Source organism: Bidens hawaiensis, unplaced genomic scaffold, assembly GCF_021521415.1.
Source record: "Bidens hawaiensis isolate Kalapana, Puna unplaced genomic scaffold, B.hawaiensis_p1.1 tig00080294_1, whole genome shotgun sequence".
Lineage (NCBI taxonomy): Eukaryota > Viridiplantae > Streptophyta > Magnoliopsida > Asterales > Asteraceae > Bidens > Bidens hawaiensis.
Window position 1 is genome coordinate 1 of NW_027503673.1, and position 19,642 is coordinate 19,642.

At 35.4% G+C, this 19,642-nt stretch overlaps 1 pseudogene across 1 annotated transcript; it reads left to right on the forward strand.

Annotated features, from left to right (window-relative positions):
• The first annotated feature begins 511 nt into the window (after positions 1–511).
• On the forward strand, positions 512–6,191 carry LOC143607201 (two-component response regulator-like APRR2; annotated as a pseudogene). Its single transcript, XR_013148906.1, has 12 exons — positions 512–863; positions 1,262–1,447; positions 2,514–2,593; positions 2,706–2,777; positions 2,870–2,908; positions 3,255–3,332; positions 3,420–3,945; positions 4,560–4,700; positions 4,785–5,057; positions 5,133–5,189; positions 5,266–5,349; positions 5,885–6,191. The product of XR_013148906.1 is annotated as a two-component response regulator-like APRR2 (transcript).
• Positions 6,192–19,642: the final 13,451 nt, after the last annotated feature.

Below are 19,642 nucleotides of genomic sequence, written 5' to 3' on the forward strand. Positions count from 1 at the left end.
GTACAAAAAGTATACTAGAAAAAGTTATGACATGAGCACAACTTGCTCTATGTTAGTAATTAAACAATTTAACTTTTTTTCTTTTTCTATCAACGGTTTCAAACGAATACAGTTGAGATAATTAAATTTGAACCATACATATCGGGTAGTAGGTTAGTTGTTTTTTTACGGCTTCTGGTTATTCACACACCCTTTGACTTATACACACCCACCTTTTAAGTGGGTTCCATACGATCGTATGTAGGGTGTGTGAATAACCAAAGGCTATGTACCAATAACATATGTCTTTTTTTATCCAAACAACTTCCTGTCATTAATTGAAAACAGTAAATTTAGATTTTTAAATCTGAAGTTAAAAACAAACACAAAATCTTTGAAAAATATGGTGGTTGGAAAGACAATGATTTAGTAATTTCTGAAAATCTCTCTCTCTCTCTAATTAGGTGTTCAGGTTATTGTGACCAATTAGTGCTGACTTTTTCTTGCATATCTCATCTTTCTCCATAACTTCTCTCTCTCTCTCTGAGTGCCTGTGGGAATCTTTTTGCAACATAAGGATAGGCATCACAGTTGGCACCACCGGTTTTTTCTTCAATTCTTTTAGTAAAGGTCATAAGTTTTGCTTCAATTGGGTGCAGCTCTACTTCATGAATCATGTGTAACATCAATTTCCGTTTATTATTATTATGTCTATTTTCCTTACCTACTCCTCTTTTTTATTCCAACTTACATGCATTTGTGAACCCTTTTTTACCATATAAGCACCTCCCCTTTTCTGTTCTTCCTTTAATGTTTTCTCTTTTCAGCTAATCTTCAAATCTTTATCAAGATCTGAAGTGGGGTTTCCTATGTTTGATGTTTTTGTCACACTGACTTTTAGGGTGAATCCTCATTGCCCAACTAATTTGTGTTGTTCTTAACTTGAATATCTTCTTGACTTTATATCATTTCAAGAACATGTGTGTGTGTGTGTGTGTCAGTGTGTGGATTATCAAGAATCTACCTTGTTGCATTATGGATTATGCCCTAAAAGTACAGAATTATGCTAGTTTTTTTTAATTGTAGTCATTATTAAAAGTGAATTCTACTTTATGAATATTTTTTATGTGTGGCTATGCATAATCCTAACTAACAGGATGACTTATTGACTTATCTGTGTTTAACTGCTTAGTTTAAATCCAGATCTAAAAGCATAACCTATTGATCTACCAGTTCAGGTTTTGAAAACTTTTATCTGATTTTTTTTTTTTATTTTTTCTAGAAGAAACAAGATGTTTCATATGAAGATCTGATGAATTAAACGATGCCGAACCAGCCATGGTTTGCACTGCAAATGATTTATTGGAATGGAAAGATTTTCCAAAGGGTCTTAGAGTCTTGCTCCTTGATGAAGACATCAATTCTGCAACTGAAATAAGATCAAAACTTGAAGAAATGGATTATGTTGGTCAGCTATTTCAACTCCGAAAACTGTTCTTCATTTATTTATTTTTATTTTGTTTTGCAAATGTGAAAAGAGTTTTTAACTTTTAGCACAAGTATTTTATTTTATTTTCCAATTATTTAGACCATCTCCATATGATGGTGTTTTTTGTGAGTGCTTTTGGGTGCCATATGACCCTTGTGCTCACAAAAAATACCTCCTCTCTCCTCCCTCCTACCACACCTTATCTCTCTTCTCCATATCATAACAGATTTCTTCTCAAAAACACTTCAAGTATAAGTTAGGGAGATTGTATGATTGATATGTTAAGCATGATTAGTCACTAAACCAGAATTATTTTTTTCTAAATATAGTAATATGCAAACTCATGTTTCTTGGTGTTGGGCCTGAATTGTTTCCACGTCTAGCATAGTAATTCATTTTTTTTTAATTATATTTTTTTGTTAGCGGGCATTTTTTGTATTAACTTTTTATTAGTAGCCTCTTTGATGAGCGGCTGAAAGCGGTATACTAAACAACCTTACAACCGAAAACATGATTATTTTTAGGTTGTGTACCTTTCTTCTTTAGGTAGATTGAGGACAGGTAGATGGAGGGAGGGTAGATAAATGAACCTGTTTTAGTCAGTATAGTTGCTTTCGAATATTTATAGCATTTTTAATATATATAAACAAAGTTTATTCATCTTTTCAAAATTTAGACTTAATTAATTCATTTGTTATAAAGGGTCCCATGACAATTTTTTGTGACAAAAAAAATAAAAAAATGCTATATATGATATGGTCATATAACATAACCGGGGGTTATATAGATGACTTTTATGGAACATTCTTGACTACACGAATGAGAAAATCTCGAACACTTATGAAGCAAAATGCATAAAAGTAGATTTACTTGTGTTAATAATCAAAACTAAGAAAAACTCCAGAACATATCATTTCTTATATTGATGATGATTAACGAGTGGCGTATTAACTGAAAGACGGATTAACATTTTGTCCACGTAATTTATCTGCTTGAGTGAGTTTTAACAGGTCTAAAAATATTTTGTATGTGTTCTGATGTACAGTTTCTAGGTTCTGTTGTGAGAATGAAGCATTATCAGCCATTTCGGATGAATCACAAAGCTTTCATGTAGCAATAGTTGAGGTATTTTATTTTGAATGAGATTAATACGCATTACAAGTAATTCAAACATTTGAGTTTGTATGATTTTGGGTCTGACGGTTGAAGACTGATGGCATCATTACATTTGCTGCAGGTGCGCGAACACAACAAAAATGGAAGGTTTAAATTTCTTGAAAACACCAACGATTTGCCTACAATCACAGTAGCTCTATGAACCACTAATCTAATGTCTGTAAATCCGATAATTCCTTTGAATCAATCATAAACTGTGAGTTCTATTTATTGCAGTTACTTCAGACATGAATTACATAAGTTACCATGATGAAGTGCATAGCAGTAAGTTTTCACACTACTAGAAAACTGGGCATTTGAGACTCTATTTTCTGTCACAAATTGGTTGTAGATGTTTGTGATTGACGTTGCGTCAGAAACGATAATGAATTAATGATCATCATTACAAAATTATTTTTACGTGTTTTTGCATTCGTGTTTATCTCATTTTAACGATTTCTGTTCTCGATGATTTTATATTAAATCCTAATTTGCCACAAAACTGCGAAAGCACATCCCCACACTAATTCTAACAACTTGCTTTTTTAAAGCTGATTTTGAATAATCAATATAGATAATTGCCTTCAAAGTGCATATTTAATAAGATTGTTTCTTCGATTACATGCTCTAGCTTGGTGCAGTTGAGTTCCTTGAGAAACCACTTTCTGAGGATAAACTTAGAAACATATGGCAACATGTGGCTCACAAGGTACGCTTAACTTCTCTTTGAGTATTTTGATAATTTCGTTACATTTCACTTGTTTTCTGATAATGGAGGTGTTCAAATTCCGAGCAGGCGTTTAATGCAGGACCGAAAGAACAAACTGAACCATTGAAATCTGATCTAGACATTCATTTGAAAATAGAAGATATAAAGGAAGAAATTAATCAAACACTAGAACATAATGATGAGGTACTGCTAGAAATCGATAAGTATCCGGCTCCATCGACCCCACAGTTGAAGCAAGGAATGAGATTAGTTGATAATGGGAATTGTCATGAGCAAGATCAAACTAACATATCGACTGAGAAAGAGTGTGTTGATCACGATGGTGAATCCAAATTTGTCGAAACAACTTGTGACGATTTAGTTGTTGATAATGATACTGCTACCCGCTACTGCTGCTGCTGCTACCGGTACTGATACTGTTGCCACTACTACTATTGCCGACACTAACTTGTGCAAGAGTTTAGAAGAGGGTATTGGCAAACCTTCAAGTAATGAATGTTATGCTGATTTTGATAATGATGGTACAAAGAGAAGTGAAGCATCCGAGCGTCCTAATTCACGGCCTACAAAATCTAATCGAAGGAAGATCAAGGTAAGATGATGGTTGATGCAATCTTTTAAAATAATATAAATCTATGATGCATAGGACTTGTGTTTTAATAAAAGTATTTAGCCAAAGGGGGAAGAAGTCAAACAGGTTGAAAGTCACCTAAAACTATATTGTTTAGGGTGAGTTTCATTACAAAACATCAAACTATTGTGAGAACAAAAAGAGCAAGCCTAAATCTTTTAACTAGAAACCTGCCTGCTTTTAAATACAAATGTGCATGTAATTAATGTACATAATAAAACTATTAAACTAATTTGTTGTAAACGTTTCTAAAAATTTTAACCGCTTTCCTACACATGTGTAGGTTAGTAGTATGTATTGAGTTACACATGTATAAGTTATATATATAAATAAACTTTTATATATCCCAAAAGATGAATAGAAATTCAATTCAATCATTTTTTTATTTTTCAATAATTTTAAAGACAAAAAAAAGCCCATTTAATTTATTCTACCCTACTGTGTATTCAATCTTCTAAATCTTTACACTCAAATATTTAGATTCTCAGTGTAATAAAACTGTTTTTGTAATCACAATTAATGTGTTGTTACGATTGTTTGAAAATTTTAGTTCTAATGAAACAATAATATTTCAGGTGGACTGGACATCTGAACTACACAAAAAATTTGTACAAGCAGTAGAACAACTTGGTGTAGATCAAGCAATACCTTCACGCATACTCGAACTCATGAACGTTGAAGGTTTAACCCGCCACAATGTTGCAAGTCATCTCCAGGTTAGTCTAAACGTCGTTTTAGATATGCACTCTTATCGTGAAATATTACACGCTTATATCTTATTTGTATTAAACCTTAAACAGAAATATAGATTGCAAAGGCGGCATATTTTACCCAAGGACGGCGGTCGAAAATGGCCTCAAACTCGACATACAACTCCAAGAAACTACTATCCACAGAAGCCCATTATGGCTTACCCTCCTCCATATCATGCCAACCACACGCTTCCATCCGCCCAAGTGTATCCCGCCTGGCCGCCTCCGCACAATTACACTCTGCCACCTCAGATGTGGGCCCCGCCATATTATCCATCTTGGCAGTCTTCAGAAAACTGGATGTGGAATCCTTATCCAGGGGTAACTGACTAAAGATCTGTTTTGCTATGTGTCTTTGAATGATAAAAGTAATGTTTAATGGATTGTGTGTTGCAGCTACAAGCTGAAGCATGGGGCTGCCCAACTGTACCACCACACGCAAATTTTCCTCATGTGAGTGTATTTTCGTCATTAAATTAATTAACTTCTGTTTGTGAAAATGTACTTATTAACGATTCGGGAACTGCAGAATGCTTCTCAATTTCAGAGTAGGAATTCAATGCAGAGTCAGAGTAGACAAACCATGGAAAAGAATTCATTTGATAATTATCCGGTAATCACTTAATTTTTTCATACAACTTTGAATCTCTTTGCTTTGCAAAAGAGGTAATGTTTCACTTTCATGGTCAAACGTACTACAGCCGAACATTCTGGTTATCGTTCAGCTAGAAGTTCGTTTATTTAATGAATGGACGAACATTTTGTTCATTCAACTAAACGAACAAACATAAACACATCATTTTCGTTCGTGAATGGTCGTTCAATTACTTCCTTGAATGTTCATTTATTTTACATATTAATTTAAATGTATTTGTTACTTATTAATTGGCCATCATGCATATTTTAAAGCCACTACTTGTGAATGACTAGGGAGCAAACAAGAGCACGTTCATTTAATTTTCTCAGTTAATTTGCGTTTGTTTGTGTTTCCTTATTTATGTTTGTTTAGAATATTCACGAACGAACACAACTATTATTATTATTATTATTATTATGATTATTATAAGTCAACATTTCCTGCTGTCATGCATATGCATGTGCATTCACATTACTATTTTATGACATGTAGAGTACTAATACTGTTGTAGGGAGATGAAGTCATTGACAAGGTTGTGAAAGAAGCAATAAATAAGCCCTGGCTACCCTTGCCTCTGGGTCTCAACCCACCGTCAACAGAGAGTGTTATTTCCGAGCTCTCGAAGCAAGGAATCTCCACCGTTCCTCCGGGAATCAACGGCTCTCATTGATGCTGATGTGTATGCCACCTTGGCAGTCCTGTTTGTGTAGTGGGCCCAGTCACATTTGGTGTGATGATCAATAAGTTTCTTCTGATCCAATAGATTGCCAATTACAAGCTTTTAATGTGGTTGTAAATAGATCCTAACTTAAGACATTTTGCTTTGATTTGCTTGTGGGACCCACATATCTCTCATGTGGGACCCATGTTGGTGGTGAAGAACTGGCCTATGTAATAAAAAATTGTACATCTTTGAAGAGATGGTCCGGGTGGGGCTCAAAATATTAAGGGACAGACGGTCCAAATTTTCCTAAGAACTTTGAGATGCTTAGTTAACTTATACATTGTGCAAGAAATGCAGTACTTTATTCTGGATTTGTCAACTTCAACTTTCAGGCATAAGTTGATAATGGGAGTTCTTTATTGGATGCCCTCCATCAATTGCATCTCATGAGTTTTCACTTTCAATCTGTGAATAACAAACAGCATGCAGCTTTTTAATTAAAAATAAATATATTGGTGTGCATGGGTTTTATGAAAGTATCGTTTTTACATATTTTAATCATATGGTGTATGTTAAAGGGGGAAATTTGGGATATGTTATTAGTATACCCTTTGGTTATCCACACATCCTACATACGATCGTATAGGGGTTATACTATCGTATGAAACCTCACTTGAAAGAGTGTGAATAAGTCAAAGGGTGTGTAGATAACCAAGCTCTTTTTAAAATGTCTCTTTTTTTATATATAAATTATAAATATGTCCCTTTAAAATTTAAGTTCCATATTTGTCCGTTTACTAATATGTCCGACATGTTTCTTAACTCGTTGTCTTCCTATCCTGTTAGCTCAAAACTTGTCGTCTTACCGTCATGTTATAGCTCAAAACTCGTTTTTCAGGGATGTTAGCTTAAAACTTGTCGCTTCCTCGTCATGTTTGCTTAAAAATTAAATATAATGAATCTTGCTATTTAAAAAAATTATATATGAACAATGTACATATAAAACGGTTTTAATGGTATACATGAGTTTTCTTAATCGTATTATTATCCAAAATCTAATACAAGAATTTAAAAACCAATAAAATTAAAAATATTTAAATATTTTTTAAATTAGTTTATGGTTCATGTTTGTAGTAAAGATATGCTAGAAATTTTTTTAGCTAACATGGTGAGAAGACGACAAGTTTTAAGATAACATGACAGGGAGACGATGAGTTTTAAGTTAACATAGCGGAGATGCGTCAGGTTTTAAGCTAACATGGTGGGGAGGCGATGAGTTAATAAACATGTCGTCTCGAACTTCTAACGTAGAGGCGCCGACGAGTTTGAAAGGGAACAAAGAGATAATTTGAATTTTGAATGGACATATTTAGAACTCTCGTTTAAAAAGGAACATTTTAAGAATTTTCTTATATTAAAGCTATGTTATTCATCCCAATGTAAATGATTAAAGGAAAATCCTCAAAATGGTCCAATTATAATAGAAGATTCTATTTTTGTCCTTTTAAATGAAAGTATCCAGAAATATCCTCTACAAACAGGTCTTTTGTAATATTCGTAACTTTGCAAACCCGAAAATCCGACACATTTTAAATTTTCGAATTTTGTTTATAAATATATATATATATATCAAGTTTCGTTTGATGTATTTTATATTCGTTGAACTCATTACAACATCTCGATTTATCGTTTACGCGTATTCTTGTCATTATTCATCATTAATATTGTATTCACGATGGGTTATATTTATCGACAGTTCATTTTCTGTTCGTTTGTTTAATTCACGAAACCTAGGGATCTAATTTTTTTAATACAAGTATAATATATCAAAACTATTCAAGTATATTAATTTTACTTCATTTATAAATCATTTCAAAGTTTGGAACAAATGTGTAAAATTATTTTAAATCTTAAAGCGTTGCAAAGTACAAAGTTGACTTGGTAAAATTAGATTTTAAATTCTGTTTTTATATAACATTAAATTGCAGGGACCAGAATTGTAATTATGTTTAAAATATAATAATTAAAAAAAAAACCCAACCCTCTGGCCCCCCTCTCTATTCGATTTTCCGGCATGACCTCCGGCCGCAAGTCCGGTGAGCCGGTGGCTCCGACAACCTGTAATCTAGCCGCAAAACTCGTTTGTATGATCAATTAATTCGTTATAACAAATTTAGAACTTAATAATAAACCAGCAAACTTTGTTATTAACGTATAATCATCGTCCAAAATCGCTATAATCAAACCCGTAATCTTAAGTTAAGCCGCCGGATTTTATGTAAACAAAATTAAAACTATTTAATCGTTTTACGCTTCAATTAATAGTATAAATAGACCCTCTATCATAATCTAAACTCGCCCATCACCTCATAATACATTAACAAACTCTCAAAATCCCGTATGAATCCACCAAGGTTTGTTTTCCGGCCGTCCGAAGTTCGCCATCTTCCCTAAGCTATTATAGGTGAACTTTACATGCATTGTGATCATTTTAAGCCACTAATCAAAAACCCTAACTTAATTTTAACAAACTTCGATCGAATCAGTAGATTATGAACCTAGGGTTTGTTATCAAGAAGATGAACATTGTGTATTATATGTATATTATCATTCCTATTTCTAAACCAAAATGACAAGTTAGCTCAGTTGGTAATATCCCTTGTTATGACTTGGGAGACCCAGCTTCGAACCCGGTTATGGACTGCTGTAGTTGTTTATTTTTTTAAAGCATGTTCTTTTATAAATAAACCCATTAAAATGTGTTAAATTCAATTAAATTAATTAAAAAGATTATTTTAACCAAAATTAATTATAAATTTTATTTTTATCAATTTCATTCAAAAACACAAAAATTTTTATTTCACTCGATAAGCTTTGTAAAATCCGATTAATATGCTATTATTATTTCCATTTTGTTAATTTTTCTTCGTTTAATTAATCGCGTTCAAGATAAAACCTCGCCTAAAATTTTACTTCGGTAATTCCCCTATTAAATAATTAGTCGGAATAATATTTAAATAAAACATTTCATTATACCAACTAAAATTAGTTTATATTACCGTTACTTTAAATTATTTCATTAGTTTTAAACTTTAACTCGTTAACTTAAATTCATTAGCTTTTAACCCGTTGAAGGTTAATTAGTTAATATTAAATTGTTAAACTTTAATTCATAAACCATAATTCATTAGCTTTAATCCATTAACACAATTATTGTTCGAGATAAAAATACGTGCCTTGCAAATACCTGAAGTCTCATAATAGCGTAGGTTTTAATATTAAAATGCCGATAAAGTTAAATATAATACTAGAATATAAAATCCCGTTACCTAGTCTTTAAATTTTCGTATTTATTTTATTTATAATTCGAGACGTTTGGTTGCTTCGGTTTCGTTATTGCTCTTTCAATTTATATCTCAAGTTATCTCCGATTTCAAGATGAGTTTCTCAGACCCCCTTTTTAAACGTTTTCATATTTTGGAGGTAGTATATGTATCCTATCAAACCTCAAGAATTACAATTTTTGCTTACAAACTACAATTCATATCATAGACTTGTGCGCTTACTTGCTTATTTGTTATATACGTGGATTTCAAGCGGTTGCCTCAATAAGTATGATCATACGCCCCCCTTTGCACTCAGGTCCATTTGTATCGAGTGGAAAAGGGATCTTATATCCGAGTACGTTGGTAGCCCCACATGGAAAGGACCTTCGCTTGTTCTTTACATTCAGGTCCATTGCACCGAGTGTAAAGAACCCTTATGTGCTCATTTCACAAGTTTCATGGAATTGTATGATTTTTACGTATTATTTTAAACTGTGGTAATCTCACCAGCTATGTTCATAGCTGACTTTATTTTATACATATGCTACATGTATAGAGATACAAGGATGAAGGTTAGAAGACACATAGAATGCTTATAGGATATTTAAAGAACAACTTATCGTTTCGTTTATTTATTTGTTTACAACTTGTATTATTTGATAAATTTGTGTTACATGATGATTTAAATGAAATAATGTTACTATGGTCACCTAATAGTGTTACGTGTGTTTGAGCAATCTGTACGTCACACTCAGGCGTTTCCACTTTAGCCGGGGTGTTACAGATTGGTATCAGAACCGTGGCTATAAGATAGGACATTAAACGTAGTGTTTTAGGTAGCTATTGCTTATTTGTTAAATGTCTAGGTTGCATAATAGAATTATGTGAGCCTCTACTTGATTGTTTAAACGCACTTACTATTACTGTATTATTGTACTTCTAATTTCAGTAACGCCTCATGAACACAAGTACACACACACAAGTCCAAGGCTTAGCCTAAAACAAGTTTTTTCAAAAGCAATTTCAAGCAATTTTCAAATTCAGTGTTCCGATAGTTCATCTTCTTAAAGACCATGTCTCCTTTGTGATAAGGGTATGGTTGCACGCCTTAGGATGTCACACAAGTCATGGTGGTTCATGCGACATGTGACTCTAACCCTCAATGTGTTACAATGTGTTTTAACTAAAAGTTTGACAAGTCGTGGTGATACACGAATACCCAGCTTTTGGTTCGTTTTAATTACGCAATTTTGATTTCATTGGAACATACAAGTCATGATGACTCATACAACGTGTAATTCCAAAGACTTAATTGTTCAAATTTCGGTTTTGAAAAGTCATTAGGTTATGTGAATTGTGGAGTTTTTAATTCGTTTTCGGTGGTTTTATATTCACTAAAATTTCTAAAAGTCGTGCTATTGCAAGAATTGCTAAATTTCAAGTTGTTTTTTTATTTATATATTTATTTACTGTTTTGGGTTTAGAATTTAAAATTCTAAAAGTCATGGTGATACATGAATAGTCGATTTTCAATACTCATTTTCTCGTATGTTTTAAAAATTGAGAATTCGAAAAGTCATGTTGATGCATGAATTGTCGATTTTCAGTTCGTTTTCTTTATACAATTCGTTTATTATTATGGTTTTAATTGAAAATTAAAAAATTTATAGTGGTACATAAACCTTCGATTTTCAATTCGATTTCGTACTTATATTAGATTTGTACAAATTCCATGTTTTTATTTCAAAATTTTGATATATTTTTCATATGTTTATTCCAAGATAAATTAGAAATGCGAAAACTCATGAACATTTCAATTTTGATTTTGCTTCATGCGATTTCATTTTTATTGAAGGAATCTTTTATGTGTAACGCCCGTTGATTCCGATTTCAAGAATTACAGATTGTTGAGTATGAATAATTCTCGGGATTCATCCGACGTTTCTCGGAAGCCTTCACGTCATCTCGGTGCGTTAAAGAACCTAACCATTCCTTCCATTTTGCCTTACACTTGAATCTACACTAGAGTGTAATATCTTAAGTTATATCATAAAAAAAAAATAAAACCCTAACCTATCTTGCAGCTGCCGATCTGCCATCTCCAGCCCCCCCTTCATTGATTCGACTTTTTGATCGATTCCAAGTTCCTAGAGGTAGTTAAAGGTATGTACTACAATCCCCTACACTCTTTTTGCTCACCCCTAATCGTTTTAATGCTCAATTTTGCCAAAACTTTTCGTTAGGCAGATTTCGGCTAGAGTGCAATTGACCCACTTCCCGTGGATAAAAATTAGATTTTCCGGTGTAGAAAGATCCCCAGGTATGGCATTTACATCATATTAAAATTTCGTGGTCATTGGAGGTGTTTAGGTCGGTCAATCGATTTTAGTTCGAAAACTAGGATTTATCGGGTGTAGAATTGCAAATTGTTGAGTTTGATGCGTTAGTTGATCGGGTGACCGACCGATTCTGTTCGTGCAGCCCTAGGGGGGGTTTAAGGGCTGTGGAAAAATTATTTTTTTGGTGCTCGGGGCTGTCAGGGTTAGTGCTTCGTCAATCGAGTCAGCGGTGCGCGAATTTTCGTTTAAATGTTAAAGTAAGTGTTGTAAAAAGGAACCGTCAACCCTATCAACTCGGGTGACATAATTATAATGAATGAAAAGGTTTAAGACGGAATTTGGTCCATTCGGGGCTGATTCGGTTAACAAATGGTTTTAAGGATTATTTCACGCGCATTCGACCCGATTTGACTATCTTTGGGCCTTGGGCCAAGTGTTGGGCCTTGGGCCAAGTTTTTGGGCCTTGGGCCAAGTATTGGGCCTTGGGCCAAGTGTTGGGGGGGGGGGGTCCGGGCAGGGGACTTCCTCGAGGGGGAAAATTGATGAGAAGCCGAAGGCCAGGCGAGGGCCTTCAACATCCAAGAAGGAAGCAAAAGAGGATGCGGAAGTCGTTTCAGGTACTTTTTCCTTATTTAGCTCTCATTCTACCGTTATAATTTCTTATTCCTTTGAATTCGTATGTGTTGACCGTGTAGCTAAGCAGTTGTATAATATTGTCCTAGGTACCTTTCTACTTGACGAATTACAGGCGTCAGTTTTATTTGATTCGGGCGCCAGTAGAAGGTTCGTGGCTACCACTTTCTGTTCCTTATTGAATAAATCACCCGAGCGCGTAGTCGATGGGTTTGAGGTTGAGGTTGCTGTAGGAAAATCCGTGTCCGTGTCTAGGGCTATTGAGGGCTGTTCCATTGAGTTGTCTGGTTATAGGTTTCCGGTGCGACTGTACTTGATGCCGCTTGGTTGTTTCGATGTGGTGCTCGGGATGGATTGGCTCGCGAATGTTGATGCTCAGATCATTTGTGGTCAGAAACTCATTCGTGTAAGGGCCCCAGATGGGACTCGAATTACGGTCTTCGGTGATCGGAAGGTTGCGACGCCACATATTATATCCATGCTTAAGGCGGGGAAGTTGATGCAGCGGGGGTGCGGGGCGTATCTGGCGTATGCTATGAATGTGAATACCGAGGTGGCTACCGTCGGTGATGTTCCTATTGTTCGGGATTTCCCGGATGTATTTCCAGATGATTTGTCAGATGTGCCGCTGGATCGCGAGGTCGAGTTCCAAATAGACCTTGTACCGGGCGCCATACCCGTTGCCCGAGCTCCCTACCGCCTAGTGCCGAATGAGATGAAAGAACTTATGGCCCAATTGGAAGACTTGCTCGACAAGGGCTTCATTCGACCGAGCATCTCCCCTTGGGGTGCCCCGGTCTTGTTCGTTAAGAAGAAGGACGGTCGCATGCGGATGTGCATTGACTACCGTGAGTTGAATAAGCTCACCATTAAAAATCGGTACCCTCTCCCAAGGATCGACGATTTATTTGATCAGCTCCAAGGAGCTAGTTGGTTCTCGAAGATCGACCTTAGGTCCGGGTATCATCAGCTGAAGATTCGGGAGGAAGATATTCCTAAGACTGCCTTCCGCACTCGTTATGGACATTACGAATTTCTGGTGATGTCTTTCGGTTTAACCAACGCACCGGCTGCGTTCATGGATCTTATGAACCGGGTGTGTAGACCGATGCTCTATCGCTCGGTTATTGTGTTCATCGATGACATTCTTGTGTACTCTAAAAGTGAATCCGATCACGCCGGTCATCTCAGGGAAGTTTTGGAGGCTCTGCGGAAGAACAAATTGTAAGAGGGGGAAGCTCAGTCCGAGGTAGTTCAAGGTATGTACTACAATCCCCTACACTCTTTTTGCTCAACCCTAATCGTTTTGATGCTCAATTTTGCCAAAACTTTTCCTTGGGCAGATTTCGGCTAGAGTGCAATTGACCCACTTCCCGAGGATAAAAATTAGAGTTTCCGGTGTAGAAATATCCCCAGGTATGGAATTTACATCATATTAAAATTTCGTGGTCATTGGAGGTGTTTAGGTCGGTCAATCGATTTTAGTTCGAAAACTAGGGTTTATCGGGTGTAGAATTGCAAATTGTTGAGTTTGATGCGTTAGTTGATCGGGTGACCGACCGATTCTGTTCGTGCAGCCCTAAGGGGGTTTAAGGGCTGTGGAAAAATTATTTTTTTGGTTCTCGGGGCTATCGGGGTTAGTGCTTCGTCAATCGAGTCGGCGGTGCGCGAATTTTCGTTTAAATGTTAAAGTAAGTGTTGTAAAAAGGAACCGTCAACCCTATCAACTCGGGTGACATAATTATGATGAATGAAAAGGTTTAAGACGGAATTTGGTCCATTCGAGGCTGATTCGGTTAACAAATGGTTTTAAGGATTATTTCACGCGCATTCGACCCGATTTGACTGTCTTTGGGCCTTGGGCCAAGTTGTTGGGCCTTGGGCCAAGTTGTTGGGCCTTGGGCCAAAGTGTTGGGCTTGTACGGCCCATTAGCCTAAAGTGTTCCTACAGTCTAGTTTAGTAACGCGTTATGTATAATTTACAGGCCCTTGCTTGTGATTTTTCCCTTAGGAACTTCCTAGATCGATCTTAGGTGAGTTCATGATGCCCTTTTTACTCATTTTACTTTTGGGCTAGCATGCGCACATAAATTTTTTCTTACTTGATGAAATGTTTTTAATATGATTTTATATAGGCTTGCTAGTATATGGTAAGCCTTGGGATGTTAAATATATATATATGTGTATATACATTATTTCTTGGCCTCTATTTGGCGATGTTGTAGTCGTTTCGACTACTGATGTTGTGTATGCCTACTTTGTGTTTGCATGCACTGATGTTACGTGTTTGGGTTGTACGTTTGCTCGACCCTGATGTTATAAGTGGATGATATATATATATATATATATATATATATATATATATATATATATATATACTGTTATGTATATAGGGATGTTATTGAATGGATGTTTACATATACATTTTGTATATGTATGTATGAGGATGTTTAAGTTCGGTAATGATAATTAGATGGATGTACCCTTTTACTTTTAGAAAACCTTTGGTATGACTATCATGATTTTACTACTGATATCTTTTACTTAAAACTTGAACTCACTCAGCTCAAGCTGACTTTGTGTGCATGTTAGTGTAAGTTTCAGGATTCGGAAGAGGAAGCCTTATCGCTTGGACGTGCACGGAGCTACTTGGATGGTGAAGGGCATACTGGAAGGAAGAATTGTTATGAATGTTTTATTTCAAGGAAACTTATAAAAGTTATACTTACTTTGGATTTTGGGCAAAATTCCCGGGTTTCGGGAACTTATTTCATTTTTCATGTTTTCCGCAAAATTGATACTCTGAAATGTTTGTTTTAATGGAAGAAACGGTTTTTGAGTTTATTTAATTTTATGAGGGTTTTGAATGATTACCAACTGTGGGGTTCCCGGAGTTCGGGGCCTTACATTATGTAACGTTTCTTTTGATTTTGATATAAATTTCATATTTCGTCCCATGTCACGCGAATTATTCACACTTCATGTCTTCTCGTCCTTCTCGACGCTACCCTCGAAACTCAAACCACAAAACGACAACCCAAATCATCAAGCAATTGACCATCGCAATCCCAACCATGACAAACCAAGATTCGGCCACCTCATCAACTCTTGCCATGTAACTAAACATACTCAACACCACACATTTACCCCGACGACATGTTACCCAACCATTCATCCCAACCTTTTGTCTCACCGTATGCTAGTAGTAACCCGAGCACATCCACTATAAGGCCTAACCTGTTCCGCCATGTGATACTTTAACCCACATTCCTTGTCCACTTAAAGTTTATACGTTTTCCAACGTCAATACCTAGTATTTTAAAACTCATCGACCATGACTAAATTTTAAGTAAATAAATTTTTCATGCATATTTTCCCACGTTTATCTCTATCATAAACACCTTCTACTTGAAATTTCTAATCTCGATTATTTTAAAACAGTCAATTAATATATATATATATATATATATATATATATATATATATATTCGAATATTCACAAAATATTTTGAAGTATATTCAAGTTATTTTTTCTCTAAAAAGAAATTTCATTCTAACTAATTGGTTATTAACATTATTATTATTACTACTACTATTACTACTACTACTACTACTACTACTACTACTACTACTACTACTACTATCATTATTATGCTTATAATATTCAAGGGTTAAAATAAATTTACAAATAAAATAAATAAAATCTTTACTTCAAACAAATCTTAAGCTTGTAAGGATATTTTACTATCACTATAAAAGTTTTGTCTTCAACGAGTCATTTTACATGACGACCCTCAATAATATTTCGTAGGGCGCCACCCAACCGAAAAATCTTTTACACTAAAAGTTTTATAAAATTTCGCAAACTTTAACGCTAGCTAAGGATTTCTTTGCAAATTATTATTGTTTTACTTTGAGCATCACGCTTTGCAATCAATTGTTTTTTTACAAACTTAAACGAATCTCAAAAAGCACTTTTCTTTCCTTTCTTTATCAACGTCAATAAGTTTCGAATAATAAACCATGCCACCGCCCCCATAACAACTTTCATACCACAAAACCCCTTTCGGGGAGACAAACATTCTACCTTTCGTTTTATTTCCTTCTTCTTCTTCATGTAGAACTATACTATTCTATTTGGCATAATCGAAATAATTTTATGTATCAATTTCTTTCAAAGAATGTTTACGAAGTTACTATTGAGTTTGGTCATTCGTTAAATTAGTGAAATATTTTCTTGCATAGTGCATTTTGATTCGGTCTACTTTGTTATTTCAATCTCGTGGTCTATAACCGATTACCATAAACGTAACCTCTTAGTGGAAGTTGGGACTATGAACAGTTGATGTACATGTTGAGTTTACTATCATTTAGATTGTTTGATGTATTCTTGATTCCAAAGTTTCATCAATTGGACCAATGTTTTAATCTGATTTTGAAGTTTCAATTACCTATTCTTGATTTCAATGTTTTATCAATTTGAGAAGAATGCTTCATTTTGATCACGAAGTTTTGATTATTTATCCTGTGATTCGTAATCTCAATGTGACCTTTAATTCACATTGTTATTAGAAAATTTTCATTTGTTTAATGAGCCATTATTGACTCCAAGAACTTACTCTGTTCTGTTACTAAATGTAAGGCCCCGAACCCCGGGTACCCCACAGTTGGTAATCATTCAAAACACTCGTAAAAATAATTAAACTTAAAAACAATTCACTTCATAAAAATAACCATTTCAGAGTATAATTCAGCGGAAAACATAAATAATAAAATAAGTTCCCAAAACCAATTTAAATAAATGTTAAAAGAAAACATTTATTATTATTGAAACATCCGACTAAGTATGCTCTCCACCGTCCAAGTAGCTTCGTGCACGTCCAAGCGGTAATGTATCCATCTCCTAACCTGAAACTCACACTAACATGCACACAAAGTCAGCTTGAGCTGAGTGAGTTCAAGTTTTTATAAATAACATCTATAATAATAATCATAATAGTCATTCCAAGAGTTTTAAAATAAAAGGGATATAACAGTTAGGCCAAATAAACGGGATAAAACAGTTAGGCCATCATCAACAATAAGTAATCATCCTTATATATATATATAAACATCCTTATAATTAAATATAAACATCCTTATAATTATGTATAATCGTCCTTATAATTATATATAAACATCCTTATAATTATATATGAAAGCATCCTTATAATTGTATACCTACATATATATCATCCAAGTAATAACATTAAGGTCGATCAAACGTACAACCCAAACACATAACATCAGGGTCGAGCAAACGTACAACCCAAACACGTAATATCAACGCATGCAAACACAAAGTAGGCATACGCAACATCAGTAGTCGAAACGACTACAACATCGCCAAATATAGGCCAAACAATAATGTATATATATATATATATTTAACATCCCAAGGCCTACCATATACTAGCAAGCCTATATAAAATCGTTTAAAACATTTCATCAAGTAAGAAAACACTTAGGTGTGCATGCTAGCCCAAAATTTAAGAAGAGTTAAAAAGGGCATCATGAACTCACCTGAAATCGATCGAACACATGCAACGAGCTAGGAAATCCCTAAGTGCACACTCACAAGTAAGGGCCTGTAAATAGTACACAACGCGTTACTAAACTAGACCGTAAGAACACTCTTGCCTAATGGGCCGTTCAAGCCCAACACTTTGGCCCAAGGTCCAACACGTTGGCCCAAGGCCCAACAGCTTGGCCCAAGGCCCAACACGTTGGCCCAAGGCCAACACTTGGCCCAACACATTGGCCCAAGGCCCAACACTTGGCCCAAGGCCCAAAACTTGGCCCAATTACTTTACCTCAGCCCCTAAAACCTTTCAACTAACCAAATCCACCAGTTAAGCCTAAAACGAACTTATCGATTAATACCGAGTAAAATGTGTAGATTTTAGCGTGCGAAAATGCATTTAATTACATAGGATAACCTTTAAAATAAATTATTAAATTTTTAACAGACCTTAATAAATGTCTTAGGTTTATAAATATATTTTTATTATATTTTTCTATTAGACACAAAAATTATAAAAATTCCTCCAACACAGCAAGGTACGTGCAGCTATTTCAGTGCGCAACAAAATGGTTTTATTTTTATAAAATTCATTACTGAACCAAATTAAACGATTCCAATTGGGTTTGGTTCCTAACTCAAAATAATAACTTCCAGAAGTGGAAACAACCAATTTGGACCTGTCGAAAAAAGGTTATGACGTCGGGAAGACAGACTAGAATCCGTCATCCCGCATCAGCTTTGACACTCGATTTTATAAATTCATAAAAACCATTCAAATCTCGTCCAAAAATTACGTATTATATCTTTCTGGAAACTAGACTCAAATTAGAACATCATGGAATCAAGAATCGATCAAAAACCATGGATTACCATCGCATTACAGACCCTACAATAAACGTATACGAATCTGTCAGTAAACTGTTATCATCAAAACTCAACCTTAACGACCAATAAGCGCGTTAATATGATCAATTAAGGGGTAAAAGACATGGGGAATCATAAACCGACCTTGAATTGAAGTTTTCACGGCCGAAACTTGGCTGGGCAGAAGAGAAACGAGCAAGGGGGATGTTTTCTCGGCCGATCGCTGCTGCAAGGGGGGCTAGGGTTAGGTTAAATGTTTTATGATAAAATAGTTACATCCAAGTCCCTCCAAATTGAAGTGGAAGGAAAGTTAAATGGCTTAACGTACCGAGATGACGCAAAGGCTTCCGAGAAACGTCGGATAAATCCCGAGAATTATACATACTCTACAAGCTTTAATTCTTGAAACCGGAATTAACGGGCGTTACAAGTCCACCCCCTTACAATGGGATTCGTCCCCGAATCCCGATGCGACAGGAACAACTACGGATAGTGCCTCCTCATTTCGTCTTCGGACTCCCAAGTAGCCTCGGAACCCCTACGGTGCCTCCACTGCACTTTCACCTTCCTAACCACCTTATTCCTCAGACGCCTCTCCTGACGGTCAAGGATGGCAATCGGTTGCTCGACGTAGTTCAGCTTACCATCGAGCTCAATATCATCAAGAGGCACATGGGCCCCTTCATCCGCTAAGCATTTCCTCAGATGGGACACGTGAAAAGTAGGATGAATCCCCGCGAGCTCCTCGGGCAATTCCAGCCTATATGCTACCTCACCAACTCAGGCCAAAATACGGAACGGGCCAATAAACCTCGGACTGAGCTTCCCCCTCTTACGAAAATGAATAATGCCCTTCCAGGGAGAAACTTTTAACATAACC